The following is a 25,414-nucleotide window of genomic DNA, read 5'->3' as shown; positions in this document are numbered from 1 at the left end:
AACTAGAAGGATTAAGAATGTTTGTTACGCACACCAGTGCTAACAGGAGTATACCGGTGTATGAACAGAGAGGGAAGCGAAGCAAACGAACTCACAGACAGTATAACATAACATACACAGGAGGTGATGGAATAACTAATAAACACAAAGTGAACGGAGAAGCCCAAAGGCTCAGGAATTGGGTGTCTCCCTAGTGTCAGGAATGCTCAGATGGAATAGAGCGGACAATGAAGCGAGGTGTAGTGATTTAACATGTGGAGCACCTGAAATGATGTTGCTAAGAGCAACAGAAAAAACCCCAAAGGGTTACCAACGGGTGTGGGAATAAACTCCTTGGTCAGAGATAGAAATATAGACACAAGGAGAGTATCCACAATCCTAACCCCCACTTGCAGGGCACAGGTTCAGCTTACTGCCACTAAACTGACACCTGGACGCCCTGCACAGTGAGGGAGGATTAAGCAAGCAGGTCTGAGAGTACAGCCGTAAACCTGCTGGGTTCACAGAATAGCAAAAGAACCCCAGCAGGTCAAACAACTGACTCCAGTCTTACTGCTAGGTCCGGATTGGCAGAATGAAGTACCGAATCCCAAGGCCTATTTGCAGTAAGCAACAAGTAAATACAAAGTCACACAGTACTAGCTAACTCTCTGGAACTGACTAACAAACAAAGATTCAGCAGCATTTGCCTAGCCTGAGAGGATGGTTTATATAGCAGGTGCTGTCCACGCCCCACTCAGACCTCACAGATTGTGAGCACAAAACCAGCGCCGGATTCCCTGCCGTGCACAGAGCCTGTAACCACTACACAGTAAAAACCCGGACCGGAGTATCAGCTGCGCTCAGGTTACTTCGCTAACACTTGCCTCCCGGTTGCCATGGCGACGTGGCAGCACAGAGCAGGAGATCCTAACAGTACCACCCCTCTGACAAGGGGTCAAAGAACCCCTACCACCGGGTTTATCGGGGAACTGCGAGAAGAAAGAGCGTATCAGTCTGGGGGCATGAAGATCACAACTGCGCACCCACGACCGCTCCTCCAGGCCATACCCCTTCCAGTGCACCAAAAATGACAGCCGACCCCGAACCATCTTGGAGTCAAGAACCCTTTCAACCACAAACTCCCTCTGACCCCGTATCAGAAGAGGAGAAGGTCTTCCACTGGAAGAAGGATTACTAACCGCCAGTTTTAAAAGGGAACAATGAAATGTTTTATTGATACCCAATGAACGGGGCAGATCTAACTGAAATGCCACCGGATTGATAACCCTGGTGATCTTATAAGGGCCGATGAAGCGGGGGCCTAACTTATGAGATGGCTGTCTCAACTTCAAATTCTTGGTGGACAACCAGACGAAGTCTCCTAATTTGAAGCTGCAGGGTCTTCTCCGCTTATCAAAAACCCTTTTGGTCACTAATGACACAGACACAAGGGCTTTCTTCACTTTCCTCCAAATACCCCTAAGGACCGAAACAACAGAGGAACCACCAGGCGTGGAATCCAGGGGGTCAAAAGAATTGGCCCTAGGAAGATGCCCATACACACAAAGGAAGGGAGAGATCCCTGTAGCAGAGTGAGCCGCGTTGTTATAGGCAAACTCCGCCATGGACAGATGAGCAACCCAGTCAGTCTGACACTTGGAGACATAACACCTGAGGAACTGCTCCAAGGACTGGTTCACCCTCTCAGTCTGCCCATTAGACTGTGGATGGTAGCCTGACGACAAGCTCACAGAAATCTGGAGATCAGAACAAAATGCCCTCCAGAATTTGGCCACAAACTGGGATCCACGGTCAGAGACCACATCAAGTGGCAACCCGTGGAGGCGCACAACATGCTGCATAAATAACTCAGACAGGCGTCTGGCCGATGGCAACCCAACCAGTGGAACGAAATGCGCCATCTTCAAAAACCTGTCAACGACAACCCAAATGGCTGTCATCCCCGAGGATTTGGGCAAGTCCACCACAAAATCCATGGAAATGTGGGTCCATGGCTTAGACGGAATAGAGAGTGGATGTAATGGGCCGACAGGAACCCCTCTAGGAGTTTTATTTCGGGCACAAACGTCACATGCCCGAACCCACTGATCCACATCCCTAGCCACCGAGGGCCACCACACCGCCCTAGACAGCAACTCCCGAGTTCTGGCAATACCCGGATGCCTTGCCGACCTCTTGGCATGGAATTCCAGGAACACTCGCTGTCTTAACCTAGGAGGCACAAACAAGAGACCTACCGGAAGGTCTGGAGGAGCCTGCTCCTGTGCTCTAAGGACTAATGACAAGAGGTCCTGGGTAATGCCCACTTTAATACATGATGGGGACACAATGGGCAATGGCTCCTCAGTGGTCTCTTGAACTGGAGCAAAACTCAGCGAGAGCGCGTCAGCCTTGATGTTTTTTGACCCAGGGCGATATGTTATCAAAAAATTAAAGTGAGCAAAAAACAAAGCCCATCGTGCCTGCCTGGCATTGAGCCGCTTCGCTGACTCTAAATATGCCAGATTCTTATGGTCGGTGAGAATTGAGACCACAAACTTAGCCCCCTCAAGCCAGTGTCTCCACTCCCCGAGTGCATCCTTTATAGCCAACAATTCCCGGTTACCCACATCATAATTCATCTCGGCAGACGAAAATTTACGGGAAAAGTAAGCACAGGGATGAAGGCGATTATCAGACACCCCCATCTGAGAGAGCACTGCCCCAATACCTATCTCAGAGGCATCCACTTCTACCACAAAAGGACGCTCTGGATCTGGGTGTCGCAGCACCTTGGCCGAGACAAATGCCCTTTTGAGACGGGCAAAGGCCGCTTTGGCCTCACAGGACCAGTGAGCAACATCCGCCCCTTTCTTAGTGAGTGCCACCAAGGGGGCCACTATAGCCGAAAATCCAGCGATAAACCGTCTATAAAAATTCGCAAAGCCCAGAAAACGCTGAAGCGCCTTCAAACTAGTGGGCTGCACCCAATCCAGGACTGCCTGTACCTTAGAACCCTCCATTTGGAAACCTTCTAAGGAGATAATATACCATAGAAATGCGATTTGCTGGACTTCAAACTCGCACTTCTCCAGCTTCGCCCCAAGCTGGTGGTCTCTGAGTTTCTGGAGGACTAAGCGTACATGCTTCCGATGTTCCTCCAGGGAATGAGAGAAGATTAGGATGTCATCTAGATAAACAACTAAGAATCTATCCAAATATTCCCTGAGCACATCGTTCATGAATTCCTGGAAGACTGCCGGGGCATTAGAGACTAGAGAGCCCAAAAGGCATCACCAAATATTCATAATGCCCTGAGTGGGTATTAAAGGCAGTCTTCCATTCATCCCCCTCTCTTATTCGGATTAGATTGTAAGCACCGCGTAGGTCAATTTTAGAAAAAATCGTGGCAGTACGAAGCTGGTCAAACAAAACCGAAATGAGAGGTAGTGGGTACGAGTTTTTAATCGTGATACGGTTCAATTCCCTGAAGTCGATGCAGGGTCGCAACGAACCATCCTTTTTACCCACGAAGAAGAACCCCGACCCAACTGAGGACTGTGAGGGTCTGATAAATCCCTTAGCCAAGTTCTCCTGAATGTACTCTGCCATAGCCTGAGTCTCAGGACGTGACAGGGAGTACAACCTGCTCTTGGGAAGCTTAGCATCCGGCAACAAATCAATGGCACAGTCATAGGGGCGATGGGGAGGTAGTACCTCTGCAACTTTTTTGGAGAACACATCCGCAAAATCTGCATAACATCCTGGCAATCCTGGCAAACTTAGCTGCGAGAGCCTGACTGGAAGGCTCAAGCAACTCCTGAAACAATCACTACCCCAACTAAGAATCTCCCCAGAGACCCAGTCAAATTGAGGGTTATGGGCCCTTAACCAGGGTAACCCCAAAACCAATGGGGCAAAAGAACAGACAGTCACATAAAAAGACAATTTTTCAGAGTGTGTGGCTCCAATAAACAAAGGAATTTGGCTGGTGCAGGAGGTAATTTTACCCTGGGACAATGGTTCCCCGTTTAACCCACAGATCTCAATCTCTGATGCCAAAGGTACTGAGGGAACAGAGTGTTCCAGGGCGAATTGACGGTCCATGAAAACCCCATCGGCCCCACTGTCAACAAAGGCCTCAGTCTTGACAGTTTGGCCGAGGATCTCCAAAGTCACCGGAATGAGAAAAGTCTTTTTGGGAAATTCTGACTTCTGGCCTGACAGGATATTTCCTATCACCCTCAGGCCCTGAAGTTTTCCGGTTTTTCTGGGCATGATACTACAACATGACCTTTATTCCCACAGTACAAACACAAACCCTGCTGTCTCCTCCGCGTCTTCTCACGCGAGGAGAGGCGGGTAGCCCCAATCTGCATAGGCTCCTCAGAATATTCCTCAGAGTCTGAGGTTCCCTTGGGAAAAAAGGAAACTGCGGTCTCCCTTTCAAGCCTACGCTCTCTCAGCCGTCTATCCACCCGGATGGATAACTGCATGAGCTGATCTAAGCTATCAGGCGAGGGATATTGTACCAGTTGGTCCTTTATCTGGTCAGAAAGGCCCCTTCGGTACTGGTTTCTCAGGGCTGGGTCATTCCACTGGGTATCATGAGCCAACCTCCGAAACTCCGTACTATAAACCTCAGCTGGCCGTCGCCCTTGCTTAAGAACCGTAATCTGAGCCTCGGCTGAAGCCATCTTGTCAGGGTCATCATACAAAATGCCCAGTGCCGTAAAAAAAGCATCAACACTTTTAAGCGATGGACAGTCAGGCTGTAACCCATATGCCCAGACCTGTGGGTCTCCTTGTAGCAAGGAAATCACCATGCCCACCCGCTGAATCTCCGACCCAGAAGACTGGGGCCTAAGCCTGAAATATAGCTTACAGCTCTCCTTGAAACAAAAGAACTGCGAGCGATCTCCAGAAAAACGATCCGGGAGATTTACTTTCGGCTCCTTAACCCCTGAACTTGCCGCTGCTGCTGCGGGAGCTCCGCTAGCGGCCTGCGGGGTGTTCATTTTAATGGACATCTCATTAAATTGTCGAGTCAGGACCTGCACCTGATCGACCACCTGTTGCAAAGTATTTTGAGGGGTATGCTCCATATTCCCACAAAATTTCAACAGGAGTAGGGCTGCTGAATATGTTACGCACACCAGTGCTAACAGGAGTATACCGGTGTCTGAACAGAGAGGGAAGCGAAGCAAACAAACTCACAGACAGTATAACATAACATACACAGGAGGTGATGGAATAACTAATAAACACAAAGTGAACGGAGAAGCCCAAAGGCTCAGGAATTGGGTGTCTCCCTAGTGTCAGGAATGCTCAGATGGAATAGAGCGGACAATGAAGCGAGGTGTAGTGATTTAACATGTGGAGCACCTGAAATGATGTTGCTAAGAGCAACAGAAAAAACCCCAAAGGGTTACCAACGGGTGTGGGAATAAACTCCTTGGTCAGAGATAGAAATATAGACACAAGGAGAGTATCCACAATCCTAACCCCCACTTGCAGGGCACAGGTTCAGCTTACTGCCACTAAACTGACACCTGGACGCCCTGCACAGTGAGGGAGGATTAAGCAAGCAGGTCTGAGAGTACAGCCGCAAACCTGCTGGGTTCACAGAATAGCAAAAGAACCCCAGCAGGTCAAACAACTGACTCCAGTCTTACTGCTAGGTCCGGATTGGCAGAATGAAGTACCGAATCCCAAGGCCTATTCGCAGTAAGCAACAAGTAAATACAAAGTCACACAGTACTAGCTAACTCTCTGGAACTGACTAACAAAGATTCAGCAGCATTTGCCTAGCCTGAGAGGATGGTTTATATAGCAGGTGCTGTCCACGCCCCACTCAGACCTCACAGACTGTGAGCACAAAACCAGCGCCGGATTCCCTGCCGTGCACAGAGCCTGTAACCACTACACAGTAAAAACCCGGACCGGAGTATCAGCTGCGCTCAGGTTACTTCGCTAACACTTGCCTCCCGGTTGCCATGGCGACGTGGCAGCACAGAGCAGGAGATCCTAACAATGTTAAAGGTAATAATAAGAATAGAAACAAAAATTAACATGGAAGAAATGTATACAGCCAATGGGCTAGGGGTTAAGGAATTGGTTTAGAAGAAACATAGTCCTGGGTTTGAATCATCTCTCTTTTTTCAATCCTAGACATTTATGTATATCTGAGTGGAAAAATAAAAATAAAAAAGATATGTAGGCGATATCTCTCCTTGACAGACAAATAGATAATAACATTTTAGTAATTTTAAGTTAAGTATAGGTATTTGCATTTATAACTAAGTAAGAAGAAACTGTTGAAATATACAAGCTATTTTGGATTAACATGCAGTGCTATGGAACAGAATTGCAATTGCATTGGAATGATTGAGTATACCTGTGATAATCCTATGGACGAATAGGAAACAAAGGGTAATTAAGTTGATCAGGGATATAAGGCAATGGAGATACAAGGCTCATTACTCTCTGAGGAAGCACCCAGGTGCGAAACGGTATCCGTTCAGATGGTCGACCATGTTATGGTCGACAGTCATTAGGTCGACCACTATTGGTCGACATTGACATGGTCGACGTGGACACATGGTCGACACGTGAAAATGGTCGACACATGAAAGGTCGACACATGAAAAAGTCGACATGAGTTTAACTTTTTTTTCTTTTGGGGAACTTTATCATACTTTACGATCCACGTGGACTACGACTGGAACGGTAATCTGTGCCGAGCGAAGCGGTAGCGGAGCGAAGGCACCATGCCCGAAGCATGGCGAGTGAAGCGAGCCATGCGAGGGGATGCGGTGCACTAATTGGGGTTCCCAGTCACATTACGCAAAAAACGACACCAAAAAAAGTTTAAAAACTCATGTCGACCTTTTCATGTGTCGACCTTTCATGTGTCGACCATTTTCATGTGACCATTCATACCGGAACCGTGCGAAACGCGTTAGAGGTAATCTGCTGATCATTCTACAAGTGACCATTCCACACCGGGAACCATTAATAGTGCTGGGAGCTAAGGACGGCTGCCGCGGATATACATCTGACCGCCGGCTGGGATTTCCCTCACTGAGGACGTGGCCAGCCAACTGACGGCATAAGCGGTTAACCAAGTGTCCATATACAAGTGGCTCCAGCCTAGTTCGGCAGTACCAGACACAGTGGCTAAACACAGGTGAGCGGGGAGCTAAGGACAATAGGCGGGACTCCACACATTTGAACCGTCGGCGAGTCTCCTTCAGTGGAGACGCAGGCAGACAGCTGACGGCTGGAGTCTCCGGTGCACACGTCCGTATACAAGCGGCTCCAGTTCACTACACCCTGGGACATTCAGATACAATTGATAAAGAATGGGTGAGAGACTGTCATCAATTACTGCTGTGCGTAGTGGAAATATATATCAGTACTGTCCGGATAAACTGAATTGGGACGTTAGTCTGCTTTTTCATGCTAATTGAGCAAATATTGGAACTATGAGACATTGTTTCTGAATACCCACGTGTGGTTTTTCTTAAGAGACTGTGTTCTAATTATTAGATCAGTTTCATAGAGCTGATTGATAGCATTTCATTTAATCTAATATACTGCATTGCAGGTTAATATATGAGATTTTCTCAATATAGTACTAAGGTACATTTTAATAAAGTATATTTTTGGGAGATATCCATGTGCACAAGTGTATATAACGTACAGTTAAGAATTTAAGTGAGCTCACTGAAAAGTTGTATGTAGGATTTTATTGATTTTTATACACAGATAATATTGAAATAAATAATAGATAAATATGATAATGAGTGATTTCATTTATATATGCACCTTGGACTAATTTAGCGCAATACAGTCACTTTTTCTATTTAGTCTTGCATTTGGAGCAGTTGAGTGGTGATCTCTCAGCTTAGTTTTTTAGCTGTATGAACACAGATACAGCTGGACTGTTGTTTGCAGCTTGAATTGGAACTAAAATAACGATTAAATACATTGGTATTCTGTTGAATAATTAGCGCCTAAACTGTTTTTAGTTTTGTCTATAATGTAAATGTGACAGCACACACACACATAGGAAAGGGTAAGCACAAGTAACCCACAAAGAGCCCTTCAGGGAGACACAGAGTTGTTTGGAGCCAGCCCCCACCATGCCCTTATCGCTAATGCCAAGCTTAGCCGGGTCGCAGACTAAGTACCCTGATAGGGGATCTAGTACACTAATAGTCGTTTACCCCCCCTCCCTTCAGCTATGACCCCCTGGTACCGCTGAGGTAATCTGGAGTCACAGTGGATGAGCTGCGCGGCCCTGTCCTGTAAGTGTCTGTGTCCACTGCAGAGGGAAAATGGCGCTGGTGAGCTGCTGGATCCTCTCAAAGTGAAGCCCCGCCCCTTCAATGGCACGCGGCCTTCCCACTTTTTTTTATACTGGCTGAGGAATCTGGTGCTTAAAATGGAGAAAACCGTTTTAAGGCTATTGTGCCAGTATGGGTACTGTGTACAGTGTATGGGGACGCAGTTGTGTACTGTGTGCGGAGACGCATTCCGCCCCGTGTAGAAGCCGTGCGTCTCCGTACCCTCATTATGCCGCCATAATGGCTGGCACCCCGCTAGCCGGGACGCCGGCTCAGTTCTCACTACTCTTCATTCTTCTGGCTCTGTTAGGGGTGGTGGCGTGCTGCGGGAATGTACGCTCACCGTGGTGCGGCTTGTGAATAGTTCCCTCAGGAGCTCAGTGTTCTGTCAGCGGGGATCGGGACCATTAACCCTTCAAGAGGTTGAGCTGTCCGTCCCCCCCCTTCCTAAGTCCCACGAAGCAGGCAGGCTGGTGCCACCCAGCCCTGCCTGAAAATAACAAACATAGAAAATAAATGCAGAAAACTCTTCAGGAGCTTCCTGCAGCGTGACGGCTCCTCAAGGCAAATTTGCTAAACTGAGTCTGGTAGGAGGGGTATAGAGGGAGGAGCCAGCCCACACTATCAAATTCTTAAAGTGCCCATGGCTCCTAGTGGACCCGTCTATACCCCATGGTACTAAATGGACCCCAGTTTCCTCTAGGACGTAAGAGAAAGCAAAATCTTTTTATAATGAGCAAAACCATGGGCACTGCAGGGTAGGGGGTGGGGGTGGGGGCAGATATGACATGTGAAGAGAGAGTTAGATTTGGGTGGGGTGTGTTCAAACTGAAATCTAAATTGCAGTGTAAAAATAAAGCAGCCAGTATTTACCCTACACAGAAACAAAATAACCCACCCAAAAGGTAATTTCACTAAGAAGCAAAGTTCTGGCAGTACAATCTTTAAATTCCACTTTTGGTCTGCTGTTCCATGTAATGCCAATTCGTACTGTGGGGGTTATTCAGGTCGCATCGCTATCAATGCAATCGCATTGGCTGCGAACTACTCTACCTGATTGACAAGGTGTTTACGAGGTGGGCGGGGGCAGCAACGGCAGCCGCTCCACTGAGAAAAATGGCAGTTGACCGCCTGCATACGCAGCCTAACTGCGGCTGTAGGGGGCCATCCACAATTGCTGCGACCACAATTGCTGCAACCGAAATGGCGGCCCTCCAGCATGCTACATGCTGAATAACCCCCTGTAATTGCAAATACATTTTACAGAATTTGCAGACTATGAATAGAGCTGGTATGACAACGTCATTGTGCTGTGTGTTGTGGATGGGGTAGTCATAGCAATAGAGACTAAGTGACTGAAGCCGCTGAAGCATTATTTGCCATCCTTTTGTAATACAAGATTCTGTATTGCCAATGCGAGGATCCATACATCTTAGCGTGGGAAGCCGATCCGCTCCACTGTTTTTATGCCAACCACCGCAACTGTCATAATTAGTATCGCCACTTGCACTAGCCCTATGCTGGGATATCTAGTAAGGGTGGAAGTGACAAGACACCCAGTGAAATTTGTCATTTAAATAATTATTTTCACCTGAAAGTCTCCATACTAGGAGGCTTAAAGAGGGGTGAGCGGAAAGGAAGCAGATACTCCAGCAACCCTGGCGAAGACTGCATGACAGGAGAAGCGCTTTGGTAGGAGGACCTTGGCACCACAATGACATCCGTTGTAAGATCAGTGTGGTTCCGTATGCCGGCAGACACCACCGTTCCCGCAATCGGCACATTAAACATACATTAAGAGGAGAAAGAATGAGGAGACCCCTTCAGACTTCCACAGCAGCAAGAAAACGCCAGAAGGTGTCCCCCTGACTGGTTGGAAGCAGTACACTCAGCGACAGTACAATATATAATTACTGTATAAGCTCATATACTATTTGCTACAGTCTGAAACTTACTGGGAAAAACAGCAATTGGCCTACTACAATTCTGGACTGTATGTACAATATGGACTAAGGGGTCTATTCAGATGCATACCCAGCCTCGCGTCTGTACGCAGCGGCTGCATTCAGGGGTCTGCGCACGCCAACCACAGTGCACGTGCACAACCCTTCACCTTGCGGATGCGGCAGCAAGGTGATTGACAGGGGCAGCCGTCGGGGGAGGAGTCGACACAGCTTTGTAAGTAAAACAGTGGCGTGTCGGGAGAATTTTTGGGGCGGCTGCGGGACGTTACTCAATTAAATTGTGGACGCATTGCAGGGTGGCACCACACACATGCTCTGCGGCCTTTCCCTGTGCAGGGCGGCCCCCAGCATGTGAGTAGATGGACGCAGTGGGAAGCAAGGTCTGCGTCCATCTCTGAATAACCCCCTAACCATATTCATGAGAATTTTGTGGGCATATTCCGGTTGTTCCAATAGAAAACCAATTACAGATTCCCATATTCCATATATTGGTTTTCTTATTGTTATTTTTGGTATTGGTATTATCACTGTATGCTGGTATTAAGTTTCTTGTAAAGTGAATAGTCATTTTCAATTGTGTTTTCATAGAAAATTAATAGATACCAATTTTAGAACACAGCAAGAAATTGTATCTATTTCTTTATTACTACAGTATATAAAGTATATTGGGTCTGACTCATAGTTGCATGGTATTACACAGCCGCAGGGAAGCAGCTGTGCAATGCCGTACATCTAATGTGCTAATGCTGCAGGAGGCATCTGAAGAAAAAAAGATGTATCCTCCAGCATCGCAGTTCTGAGTGTAGCGTCCAAAGATGCAACATCAGACATCATTGCAGCCATCGTATGTAAAGGCCACAGTCATCGCCCATCTGAGTAAGTCTCATCTTATTCAGAATGGCTGGCGGATCTCCTCTGTCGTGGCCAGGAAGTCTGTGTCCGAATGAGCAGATCCTGGTATGGCCACGCCTACAAAACGGGAACGACTCGCTCATTTTGTAAAATGGTCCCTGTCCCCACCATGCCCCCGAAAACGGCCACAACATGTCAATCATGCTGCAGATTGGGAGCACAGCATGCGACAATGCAGGACCCATTCTGCACATGCAATATTTACAGTATGTACATATAGTATGTGTTCTGATCTGTGCATGCACGGGAGCCGTAGTGTGCATGTGCAGATGTTTCTGTAACATCAGTCGCATGGAGCGCAGCAGGAAACAGGGGCATGTCAGCATTGGACGCAGCTACACTGGCTCCCGCAGCGTGTCCGATGGTCACGCATTGGATTAGAGAATTCAGCAGTGAGCATCTTATTACATAGTAGATTGCATATTTTAGCACAGCCACTGTGTATAAAAGTGCAGCGGCTGTACTATAGCATCCACCTTTCAATCAGCCATAAAATCTAGCCTGGGAGAGCCACATTTCAATCAGGAATGGGTAGAAAACAAGCCTACATCAAAACAACAGGCTGGGCAAAGTTAGGTCCCATGCAGGGCCGGTTCTAGACCTTGTGGTGCCCAGGGCGAGATGTCATGACTTCCCATAGCGCCGCACACTGCACAGACACTAGAGGTCAATTATGACATCTAGCGTCTGCTCCCACAATGCCGTGTGGTGCGCAATGACGTCAGGTGCACCGCACGGCACCGGCATTAGCGGCTCTTGCCATGGCAGAGGCGGCGGTGCCCCGGGCAAAAAGCCTGCTTGCCTGTGGCAAGAAACGCTACTGGTCCCATGAATGATCTCTTGTAAATATTAGTGTTACTCAGTACTTTCAGTACATGCAGGGGGGTTTCTGGTTTTCTTCTCGTTATGGAGTCGCTGTCCGCTGGCCGTGATTGAAGTCACGCTCATCACTGCATTTTAACCCCAACCCCTCTTTAGAGACATTAAAAACACACCATGAATGGGCCTAATGACGTTATGTGCCAGGCTCCTGCCCCTATCAGTGACCTACTGGATTGGTTAGTCTGCTGCTGCATCTGACCCTATTGGTAAGTATGTTGGGTGCCATAAGTAGGCATGTGTGCGTGTGTTCATGGGGATGTACTGTAAAAACAAACAAACAAACAAACAAACAAACAAACAAACAAACAAACAAGTAATGTGCATCTGAAATGTAAGAAGCTGACAAATGTATTTGAGATACACACTACTTGTACTGTATAGGGCAGGAGTGGCCCACAGGGATACAGTAGGAAAATCCCTGGTGGGCCCCACTGCCTGAAGTTCCCCTTCCTCTTTTAATATCAGGTTTCAGGCTGCAACCAAATTATACATTGTTACTCTATTACAGGGTCAGTTACCTGGTAGAGCAGGAACATGTATAAACAGACCATGCACTATAGAATCCATGTTGTCTACAGAATCTGCAATCCTTTCTTTCGAATGCTGGGGACCGCGTATCGCAGGGCAAGGCCGTTGTGGGACAAGGCCGCCCAGCATGCTGAATGGCTTGCCCAGCGGCTGTGACCGCAATTTAATTGCTGCATTTTGCCCATGATGTCACGCAGCCAGCCCGAAAACGCCACTGACCCATCCCTGTTTCCTCCGCACCGTCCCAGCAGAGGTCCATCACCACTCCCCGCCCGCTCCACGAACACCTCTGCCTGTCAGTCAGGTACAGGCGTTCTCAGCCAATGCGATCCAATCGCATTGGCCAAGTGCGAACGCACAGGACGGAACCTGCACGTGCGCACTGATGCTACCAGAGAGGAAATTGCGGTAAGCGATGACATGAATAACCCCCTACAGTATGTCCTCTATAATGGTTGGCCAAGCATCTGTTGGCAAAGCCTCTATGCTAATGTGATGTTGCTGTCAAGCATGACTGTCACTAGTCGCTACAGCGGCTCAGCGCTAGTCCCGGTCATTGCTAGGTGACTGGGACGTCATAGCGGCTCCACCTGGCAGCTTCCCCGACAGTCGACTAGGCAACAGGGACGCAGGGGATTGTGGCTCTCCATAGTGATGTGCAGCACTCTGGCTGCATGAAGTTTGTAATTAAAGGGGGCTTGTCCCAGCTGGCCTCCGGATTGGCTATCCTCCCTTTTATCTTTCAAACACTCCTGCCTGACTTTGCCAGTTATAGTCCTTAGTTACAGCGGGAGACCTTATCGCTCTGTTCTGTACTTTGGATCTTCCTGGCTTCCTTTCTCTGTTGCAGCTATTCCTGAAAATATGGTCTGTCTGCTGACGTCCTGTAAGGCTGAGCTACAGTTAATCCAGCACATCTGGCCAGTCATTTAACATCCTGCAAGGGCCAAACACCGATTAACCCGGCACACTTGGCCTGTCAGTTAACTACCTGCAAGACCGAGCTTCAGTCAATCCTACACCCCTGGCCAGTCAGCTAACATACAGCAAGGCCAAGCTACGGTCAACCCTGTATACCTGATCTGTCAGCCAACATCCTGCTAGACTAGGTTTCGGCCAATCCTGAATACCTGGTCAGTCTGCTAACATCTTTTAAGCTCAAGCTTTAGCCTACCTTGCAACCCAGGTCTGTCTGCTAACATCCTGCTAGTCTAAGCCTCGAGCTTGGGTCAGTTCTGCACTCCTGGTCTGTCTGCTAATATTCTGCAAAGTCAAGCCTACAGCTGCATACCAGACCTGCCTGGGTCAAGCTGCTGTTGCCCTGCACGACTGAGCCACAGCCATTCCTGATACACTGGTCTTTCCGCATTTGTCAACGTATTACTCTGCCTCTATGCAATCTCTGGTACAGGAAGTCTAATTCAGTCGTGTTCTAGCTACCAGGACACAGTCATATCTTCTTTCTTCTATCTTATTCTTTGTTATCCAGGATCTCTGGTCTATTGAGTGAGCTCCTACTGCTGGATTAATTAAGTCCAGGGAGCCCCCTAAGTACCGGTGTGTGCAACAAGCACTAAAGGAACAGCGGTGGGTTGCTAATGGTGAAAAGCCTCTTGAGGGCTCTAGGAGTCTCACCCTAATAGAACCGAAGCTTCCCACAACTTCAAACAAGTCCAAGACCACTCAAATAGTACTGAAGTATTCATTGGTATTGTCAGGTTCGGTTTTACTTGTGTCCCCGGAGGGGGCGCTAGTGGGTCAGTGGAGGTAGGATGGAAGAAGTGAGGAGGCTGGATTGGGTTTCTGCGCATCAGCGCAATGGTGTTTTATTAACATAAAAGTTCACACAATAAGGCAGCAGAATAACGTGCAGGAATAAACAATAAAAAGTATGCAATGGAAATGGTGCAGCTTGGAATCTGAGAGTCTATGGAGGAAATGGTAATGATGGATAAGTTCACTGGTGTGAGAACCAGAATGGTTTAAAACGTGGAGCCAGCAGAGATGGTAATAAATGTGTGTCACGATCCGGGTATCTGGACGCCATTACTTACCCTTCAGATGCCTCCTAAGGCTGGCTCAGCGTTCCAGGACCGGATCCCGCTGTTCCTGAGTTTCCACATGCAGAATGTCAGAGTGATGATTTCATCAGCCGCGGCCTCCGCTGTGCCCGCGTGGTTAAATGTGCGCTTGTCAGTCTGGCGTCTCCTGTCTCCTGTGGCCGGCGTCGCCATTACTGTTTCAATTCTCACATGGATTACAAACCAAACTTCCCTCCAAGTGTCTGCATGGGCGCAGCCATCTTGGATTTTGTCATCTGAGCATTTCCACCAATCTGCTGTCTGTATTGTTGATTTGCATAATTGCCTAGCCAACCCCTTCCTTGCTGCAGGTATAAGTAAGCTGTGCCTGAGCAAGGAAGGAGTCAGTGCTTTGGTTGTCTAACCTAGTTCCAGTTTGTCTCTCTCCTGTGGTTGTCTTCCAGGTTCCAGCTCCTGTCTCCAGACTTCTGCTATAGAGACCCGCACCAGCATTCCATCTGCGGTGTAGCCTGACTCTCCGATCCATTCTGGACTCACCTGTTTCCAGCTACAACAATCACCTGCTTCCAGCCCAGCTTCCAGCAGTGTACAGCTTCTCTTAAAGGGCCGGTGTCCTTTCTGCAGTTTACCACTCTCCACCGGTATTATTATTTCACCGCTCTCAAACAATCACCTGCTTCCAGCCCAGCTTCCAGCAGTGTATAGCTTCTCTTAAAGGGCCGGTGTCCTTTTCTGCAGTTTACCACTCTCCACCGGTATTATTATTTCACCGCTCTCAAACTCCAAACTTCATTATTATTTCATCGCTCTCAAGTTCGTTTATTATTTAACTGGTTCCAGCCAGTATCCACTCCGTACCAACAACAGTCTGGTTCCAGCCAGTATCCACAGCAGCCGTTTTACCTTCAGCAGCCCAGCCTTTCCTGGAACATCAGCTGGTACGATTCTGGGTTCTCTCCATTGCTACAGTCAGGCCTGGTAAGGACTTTCCAACTAGAAGATTATAAGAACTGTCTCACACTACCAGTGCCTGTGGCCCTTGCCACCCTGTAGTACCCAGGAATTGTATTTATCCTCTGTTGACTTTTATGTTTCCTTTTACTGCTGCTGTGTTACGGAGTTTGTCATAATAAACATCATTGACTTTTATCCTGGTTGTCGTGGTCACGCCTTCGGGCAGTTATTCTACATGTTACTTACATGTCTAGGGGTCTGATACAACCTCCCAGGTTCCGTTACATCTCAGCCCCTACAACTGAGGCTGCCTCCCGTCAGCTCAGGCCCTCAGTTGTGACAGTAAGCACTGACCTAATGAATCCAGCCGGAGACCAGGATCAAGCGGCCAGGCCGATGCAAGAACTGGCAGCCCGACTTGAACATCAGGAGGCTGCACAGGGCCACATCATCCGCTGTCTCCAGGATCTCTCTACACGGCTGGATGGGATTCAAACGACCCTCCGTGGACCTGGCACGTCCGATGCGTCCACTACAGTGACACCAGCTGTAACCCCACCCACCTTACCCATTTCCAGTCCACATCTTCATCTTCCAACGCCAGCAAAGTTTGATGGATCTCCAAGGTTCTGCAGGGGATTTCTCAATCAATGTGAAATCCACTTTGAGCTTCTACCTGGCAATTTCTTCAGTGACCGTACCAAAATTGCCTATATCATCTCCCTTCTCAGTGGCTCAGCCCTTGACTGGGCATCACCTTTATGGGAGAAGTCTGATCCCCTGCTATCCTCCTATACTGACTTTGTAGCTACATTCAGGCGCATCTTCGACGAGCCAGGCCGGATAACATCTGCTTCATCTGAGATTCTCCGTTTACGCCAGGGAACACGTACTGTGGGACAGTATCTTATACAGTTTAAAATCCTGGCATCCGAACTGGCATGGAACGACGAGGCCCTGTATGCTGCATTCTGGCATGGCTTATCAGAACGCATCAAGGATGAGTTAGCTACCAGAGACTTGCCCTCTAAGTTGGATGAGCTAATTTCTCTTTGCACGAAGGTTGATCTACGTTTCAGAGAGAGAGCAACCGAGCGAGGAAGATCATCTACTCCTAAATCTTCTGCTCCTCCTCCTCGTCAACCATCTCCATCCAAGGATGAGCCTATGCAAATTAGTCGTTACCGTCTATCTCCCGCTGAGCGCCGAAGACGTCTCTCTGAGTCTCTCTGTCTCTACTGTGCAGCTCCGTCGCACACTATCAATGCCTGTCCCAAACGTCCGGGAAACTCCAGATCCTAGCTCGCCAAGGAGAGGGCCGGCTAGGAGTAATGATCTCCTCTCCATCTCCTCATGAGTGTAACCTCCCAGTGTCGCTCCAAATTGCTCAACGTTACAGGAACGTCATTGCCCTCCTTGATTCCGGAGCAGCTGGGAATTTCATAACCGAAGCTTATGTTAAACGGTGGTCCCTACCCACCGAGAGACTGTCCTCGTCCATCTCTTTGACTGCCGTGGATGGCAGCAAGATTTTTGACGCAGTCATTTCCTTAAGGACTCTTCCAGTTCGTCTGAGAGTGGGAGTTCTTCATTCTGAGTATATTTCTTTTTTAGTGATTCCAAGAGCCACACATCCAGTGGTTTTAGGCCTTCCATGGCTCCGTCTCCACAACCCATCAATTGACTGGACGACTACGCAAATACTGGCATGGGGTCCCTCCTGTGCTGAGACTTGTTTAGCCAAAGTTCTTCCTGTTTGTTCTTCCTTCCCCAGGTCATCTGATGTTCCGCCTCCTCCATATCAAGACTTCACGGACGTGTTCAGTAAAGCCTCTGCTGATATCCTTCCTCCTCATAGAGAATGGGACTGCCCAATCGACCTCATTCCAGGGAAGGTTCCACCACGAGGCCGAACTTATCCGTTGTCTCTGCCTGAGACACACTCCATGGAAGAGTACATCAAAGAGAACCTGGCGAAGGGTTTCATCCGACCATCTTCTTCTCCAGCCGGCGCAGGCTTCTTCTTCGTTAAGAAGAAAGACGGTGGTCTGCGTCCGTGCATCGACTACAGAGGTCTGAACGACATTACCGTCAAGAACCGATACCCTTTACCCCTGATTACCGAGCTCTTTGATAGAGTTAGTGGTGCAACTATTTTCACAAAGCTGGACTTGAGGGGTGCCTACAATCTCATCCGAATCCGTGAGGGTGACGAGTGGAAGACCGCCTTTAACACCCGTGACGGACATTATGAGTACCTCGTCATGCCCTTCGGATTGAGCAACGCTCCAGCAGTCTTCCAGCACTTCGTGAATGAGATTTTCAGGGACATCTTGTACCGCCATGTCGTGGTTTATCTAGACGACATCCTCATCTTTGCTAATAATCTCGAAGATCATCGTTTCTGGGTAAAAGAGGTTCTTTCCCGTCTCCGTGTCAATCACCTCTATTGTAAATTGGAGAAGTGTGTGTTTGAAGTTAAAACCATTCCGTTTCTAGGTTACATTGTGTCCGGTTCCGGACTAGAGATGGATCCTGAGAAACTCCAAGCAATCCAGAATTGGCCTATACCCTTAAGCCTCAAAGGGGTCCAGAGGTTCTTAGGGTTCGCCAATTATTATAGAAAATTTATACGAGACTTTTCCACCATTGTGGCGCCTATCACTGCATTAACCAAGAAAGGTGCTAATCCGTCCAAGTGGTCCGAGGAAGCTACACAGGCCTTTCACCTTCTGAAGCAACGGTTCATCTCTGCACCAGTTCTGAAACAGCCCGACACCGACTCTCCTTTTATCTTAGAGGTAGATGCCTCCTCCGTTGGAGTAGGAGCAGTGTTATCCCAGAGGGCCAAAGATGGACATCTACATCCTTGCAGTTTCTTCTCCCGGAAGTTCTCCCCAGCTGAGCGCAACTATGCCATTGGCGATCAGGAGTTGCTAGCCATCAAGCTCGCTCTGGAGGAGTGGAGATACCTGTTGGAGGGAGCTTCCCACTCAATCACCATACTTACCGACCACAAAAATCTTTTATATCTCAAAGGCGCACAATGTCTGAATCCTCGTCAGGCCAGATGGGCACTTTTCTTCTCTAGGTTTGACTTTAAACTCCAGTTCTGTCCGGGTTCTCAGAATCGTAAGGCCGATGCCCTTTCCCGCTCATGGGAGCAAGAAAATGAGTCCGAGTCTGCAGACAAGCATCCTATTATTAATCCGTTGGCATTCTCCACGGTAGGGATGGACTCTACGCCTCCACCAGGGAAAAGTTTTGTTAAGCCAGTTCTAAGGAAGAAGCTCATGCATTGGGCCCATGCTTCCCGTTTTGCTGGACATACAGGCATTCAGAAAACCCTTGAATTTATTTCTAGGTCCTACTGGTGGCCAACTCTGAAGAAGGACGTTATGGAATTTATTGCCTCCTGCCCAAAGTGTGCCCAACACAAAGTCTCCCGCCAGTCGCCTGCGGGGCAACTGGTTCCATTATCTGTTCCCCGTCGACCTTGGACCCATTTGTCGATGGACTTTGTTTCCGATCTACCTATCTGCAACAAGTTTAATACCATCTGGGTGGTAGTTGACCGGTTCACCAAGATGGCACATTTCATCCCTCTCACCGGTCTTCCGTCAGCTTTCAAGTTGGCTCAAGTGTTTATACAAGAGATCTTCCGACTTCACGGTCTTCCTGAAGAGATCATCTCGGATCGTGGAGTACAATTTGTAGCCAAATTTTGGCGAAGTTTGTGTCAAGCCCTCCAAGTCAAGTTAAAGTTTTCCACGGCTTACCATCCTCAGACCAATGGTCAAACCGAGAGGGTGAATCAGGACTTGGAGGCCTTCCTCCGTATATATGTGTCTTCCTCTCAAGATGACTGGGTTCAACTCCTTCCTTGGGCCGAGTTCAGCCACAATAATCAATACCATTCCTCATCTTCTTCTACACCATTCTTCATTAATTATGGATTCCACCCTAAAGTCCCAGAATTCCAACCGCTTCCCGCAACTTCTGTTCCAGCAGTGGATGTCACCTTGCGTCAGTTTTCAAATAACTGGAGGAACGTCCGCGCAGCCCTGCTTAAAGCCTCATTCAGGTATAAGAAGTTTGCCGATAGGAAGCGTAGAGCGGTTCCAGCTCTCAAGGTGGGTGATCGTGTGTGGCTGTCCACGAAGAATTTGAGGTTGAGAGTTCCCAGCATGAAATTTGCACCTCGCTACATCGGACCCTTCAAGATTGAACAAGTCATCAATCCTGTTGCCTACAGGTTACAGTTACCATCCTTCTTGAAAATACCCAGGACATTTCATGTTTCTTTGTTGAAACCGCTGATCCTGAATCGGTTTCATTCCGCACTTCCTCCAGCTCCCAAAGTTCAGACTCAACGGGGAGTCGAGTACGAGGTGGCCAAGATTTTGGACTCACGTTTCCGTTACGGTCAGTTACAATACCTCATTGACTGGAAGGGCTATGGTCCTGAAGAACGCTCTTGGACCAATGCCTCAGACGTCCATGCTCCTGCCTTGGTCCGAAATTTCCACGCAAAGTTTCCTTTAAAGCCTAAGAAGTGTCCTGGGGCCACTCCTAAAGGGGGGGGTGCTGTCACGATCCGGGTATCTGGACGCCATTACTTACCCTTCAGATGCCTCCTACGGCTGGCTCAGCGTTCCAGGACCGGATCCCGCTGTTCCTGAGTTTCCACATGCAGAATGTCAGAGTGATGATTTCAACAGCCGCGGCCTCCGCTGTGCCCGCGTGGTTAAATGTGCGCTTGTCAGTCTGGCGTCTCCTGTCTCCTGTGGCCGGCGTCGCCATTACTGTTTCAATTCTCACATGGATTACAAACCAAACTTCCCTCCAAGTGTCTGCATGGGCGCAGCCATCTTGGATTTTGTCATCTGAGCATTTCCACCAATCTGCTGTCTGTATTGTTGATTTGCATAATTGCCTAGCCAACCCCTTCCTTGCTGCAGGTATAAGTAAGCTGTGCCTGAGCAAGGAAGGCATCAGTGCTTTGGTTGTCTAACCTAGTTCCAGTTTGTCTCTCTCCTGTGGTTGTCTTCCAGGTTCCAGCTCCTGTCTCCAGACTTCTGCTATAGAGACCCGCACCAGCATTCCATCTGCGGTGTAGCCTGACTCTCCGATCCATTCTGGACTCACCTGTTTCCAGCTACAACAATCACCTGCTTCCAGCCCAGCTTCCAGCAGTGTACAGCTTCTCTTAAAGGGCCGGTGTCCTTTCTGCAGTTTACCACTCTCCACCGGTATTATTATTTCACCGCTCTCAAACAATCACCTGCTTCCAGCCCAGCTTCCAGCAGTGTATAGCTTCTCTTAAAGGGCCGGTGTCCTTTTCTGCAGTTTACCACTCTCCACCGGTATTATTATTTCACTGCTCTCAAACTCCAAACTTCATTATTATTTCATCGCTCTCAAGTTCGTTTATTATTTAACTGGTTCCAGCCAGTATCCACTCCGTACCAACAACAGTCTGGTTCCAGCCAGTATCCACAGCAGCCGTTTTACCTTCAGCAGCCCAGCCTTTCCTGGAACATCAGCTGGTACGATCCTGGGTTCTCTCCATTGCTACAGTCAGGCCTGGTAAGGACTTTCCAACTAGAAGATTATAAGAACTGTCTCACACTACCAGTGCCTGTGGCCCTTGCCACCCTGTAGTACCCAGGAATTGTATTTATCCTCTGTTGACTTTTATGTTTCCTTTTACTGCTGCTGTGTTACGGAGTTTGTCATAATAAACATCATTGACTTTTATCCTGGTTGTCGTGGTCACGCCTTCGGGCAGTTATTCTACATGTTACTTACATGTCTAGGGGTCTGATACAACCTCCCAGGTTCCGTTACATCTCAGCCCCTACAACTGAGGCTGCCTCCCGTCAGCTCAGGCCCTCAGTTGTGACAATGTGTAGCAAACCTGGTAGCAGATGCAGGAGACTCAGGTGGAAGTTCACAGAGCAGTTCGTTAAGCACAGGCAGCTAGCAAGCTGCTTCACAGGTGAGGTGATGGAATGCACCTGGAGAGAGTCTCTACTGCAGAGGCTGAAGCACACTGCGGTTGTAGTTAGGTGTGGAGCCAAATACAGATGCAGGGGTTGCTGATGCTTGTAGTTCCACGGAGATGTAGCAAGGTAACCAGGAACACGGAGAAACAGGAAGGTAACCAGGAACACGGAGGATCCAGGCACATGGGTCGCAGGAGTGACACAAAGTTCAGGACAACCACAGGCTCACCCTGCAGCTCCTGATATACCCCCTGGTGTGCAGACATTGGTTGGAGTGGGAAAAGGAGGTGCGGCCAAGCTCCGGATTGGCCGCCGTAATCTGACCGATGGAGACTGTCATGGCGGCGCCCATGCCGTGGCCCGGCGGGAACGCGGCGTGCTCACACGCCCGCTGTTACAGGAGCGTTCCTAGGCCCAGGATGACGTCTGGCGGCAGAGGAGCGGACGACAGCAGAACGTAGGGACCCCGGACGGAGTCCGCACCGACGGACAGATGTGGCTGTGGTGAGTCGATTCCTGACAGTACCCCCTCCTTTATGGGTGGGCACTGAACACCCACGTGGCTTGGAAGGATGAGTTCTGTGGAAGACACGGACCAACCTTGGAGCATGGACATCTGACGAATTCACCCAACTTCTCTCCTCAGGACCATAACCGGACCAGTCGATAAGGTATTGTAGACGACCGTACCGGCAACGGGAATCCAGAATCTTCTCTATCTCGAACTCCACGCCCTGCTGAGTTCGCACTTTGGGGCCGACTGGAAGAGCTCTTTGGAAGCGATTCAGGACTAATGGTCTGAGGAGAGAGACATGAAAGGCATTAGGTATTCGTAGAGAAGGTGGTAACTTGAGCTTGTAGGCCACAGGACTGATGACTCTTTCGATGGAAAAGGGACCGATGAAACGTGGTGCAAATTTCATCGACGGGACTCTAAGACGGAGGTTCCGGGTGGAAAGCCAAACCTTGTCACCAGGTTTCAGGCTAGGAACTGCACGTCTTTTGCGGTCAGCAAAGAACTTATACCAGCTAGAAGCCTTCTTGAGAGAAGCATGAATCTTCCTCCAGGTTGAAGAGAACTGACTCAAGACAGCAGTGGCAGCAGGAACATCAATGTGAGGAAGTTCTTGAAAATCTGGAACACGGGGATGTTGTCCATATACAGCAAAGAACGGAGTTGTTTCTGTAGCAGTATGGTAGCGGAAATTGTGGGCAAATTCAGCCCATGGGAGCAGGTCCAACCAGTCATCTTGAGAAGACGAGACATAAAGTCTTAAAAAGGTTTCTAACTCTTGGTTTACCCTCTCCGTCTGCCCATTCGTCTGAGGGTGGTAGGCTGACGAAAACTTGAGGTTGACTTGCATGGCAGAACAAAGGGCTCTCCAAAATCTTGCCACAAACTGAACTCCACGGTCAGATATAATTTCAGTGGGTAGTCCATGTAAGCGGAAAATCTCCCGTAGGAAGATTTGGGCAAGCTTTGGTGCGGAAGGAAGACCCTGGAGTGGTACAAAATGGGCCATTTTGGTAAACCTGTCAACCACAACCCAGATGGTATTGAATCCTTGAGAAGAGGGAAGGTCAGAGATGAAATCCATGGACAAGTGTGACCAGGGACGGCTGGGAACAGATAATGGTTGTAACTGACCTGCTGGAGATTGTCGAGGAGTCTTGTGCTGCGCACACTTCGGGCAGGATGCCACGAAATCTTTGATGTCAACTTTCATCTTCGGCCACCAGTATGTCTCAGGGAGGAACTTGAAAGTTTTCAGGACACCAGGATGCCCAGTGAATTTGGACTGATGAGCCCAAGACAGCAACTTGGAACAGAGTTCTGGGGAAACAAAAGTCTTACCAGGAGGTGGAGCAGGAGAAACTTGAGACGAAGCAAATACCACTGGACTCAGGATGGAATGCGGAACCGAGTCGGACGTCTCCTCTTCGGACTCCATAGATCGGGATAAAGCGTCTGCCTTGATATTCTGAGAACCTGGGCGGAAATGAAGCTTAAAGTTAAAACGAGAGAAGAACATAGCCCACCGGGACTGGCGAGGATTGAGGCACTGGGCTGCCTTCAAATAAAGCAGATTTTTATGATCCGTATAGATGTTGAACGGAAATTTGGCCCCTTCCAGGAGATACCTCCATTCCTCAAGGGCCAGCTTGATCGCTAGTAGTTCTTGATCTCCAATGGAATAGTTAGCTTCTGCAGGGAGGAATTTACGAGAATAAAATCCACAAGGGTGAATCTTCCCATCAGTTCCCTTCTGGGAGAGAACAGCTCCAACTCCTACTGTGGAGGCATCCACCTCCAACTCGAATGGCTTGTTTACATCCGGTTGAGATAGAACTGGAGCAGACATAAAGGCCAGCTTGATCTTTTGAAATGCCGCTAAAGCTTCTTCTGACCAGTTGGAATGATCTGCCCCTTTCCGAGTTAAGTTGTTAATAGGAGCGATGAGAGTTGAAAATCCTCGGATAAACTTCCTATAATAATTGGCGAATCCCAGGAATCGCTGAATAGACTTGAGACCACTTGGAATGGACCAATTGGCAATGGCTTCCAACTTTGTCGGGTCCATCTGGAGATCCGATCCGGAAATTATATACCCCAGGAAGGGTATGGAGGGAACTTCGAAGGTACACTTGGATAATTTGCCGTAGAGACGGTTCTCACGAAGACGTCGGAGGACCTCACGGACTTGCAGACGATGAGAAGAGAGATCTTGGGAGAAGATGAGGATATCATCCAGGTAAACTACGAGGTATTTGTACAGAACGTCACGGAAGATTTCATTAACAAAGTGCTGGAACACTGCTGGGGCATTGCTTAACCCGAATGGCATTACCAGGTACTCGTAATGACCATCTCGAGTATTAAAAGCTGTCTTCCATTCGTCACCACTACGGATTCTGATGAGGTTGTAGGCACCACGGAGATCTAACTTGGTGAAGATGCGGGCTCCCTTAACTCTATCAAACAATTCAGTGATGAGTGGTAATGGATAACTGTTTTTGATGGTAATGTCATTGAGACCCCGGTAGTCAATGCATGGACGTAATCCTCCATCCTTTTTTTTAACAAAGAAGAAGCCCGCACCAGCGGGTGAAGATGAGGGACGGATAAATCCTTTCTGTAAGTTCTCCCTGATGTAGTCGCTCATCGCCTCAGTTTCAGGAACGGATAACGGATAGGTACGCCCCCTTGGTGGTTTCTTGCCGGGAATGAGGTCAATGGGGCAATCCCACTCTCTATGGGGCGGCAGAACATCAGCGGCCTTTTCACTGAAGACGTCAGAGAAATCTTGGTAAGCCGCAGGAAGATTTGACTGGGTTTTGACTTCAGAAGACTTGATAGGACAAACTTGGGCTAAGCAGGACTGGCGACAATGCGAACCCCAGGAAGTGAGTTGTAACGTAGACCAATCAATCTGCGGATTATGTAGTTGGAGCCAGGGCATTCCCAACACGATCTCCTTGGTTGCCTGAGGAATAACTAAAAACTTTATTAATTCAGAATGCAGGAACCCGACTCCCAGAACCACTGGTCTGGTTTGGTGAGAGATATTCCCCTTGGAGATTCGGCTACCATCTACTGCAGTGATGTAGACTGGATATGAGAGTTCGCAGATAGGCAAACGAAACTTATCTACCGCAGCTTGAGTGATGAAGTTTCCTGCGGCTCCACAGTCCACTAACGCAGATGCAGACTGAAGACCATCTGTAGTCTCTAAAGTCACAGGAAGAATGAGGTCTTGGTTTGAAGGAGCTTGTCTAGAAGATCCCAACTT

The sequence above is a fragment of the Pseudophryne corroboree genome, chromosome 4 (assembly GCF_028390025.1).
Source record: "Pseudophryne corroboree isolate aPseCor3 chromosome 4, aPseCor3.hap2, whole genome shotgun sequence".
NCBI classification, from domain to species: domain Eukaryota; kingdom Metazoa; phylum Chordata; class Amphibia; order Anura; family Myobatrachidae; genus Pseudophryne; species Pseudophryne corroboree.
This window is presented reverse-complemented; position numbering follows the sequence as displayed.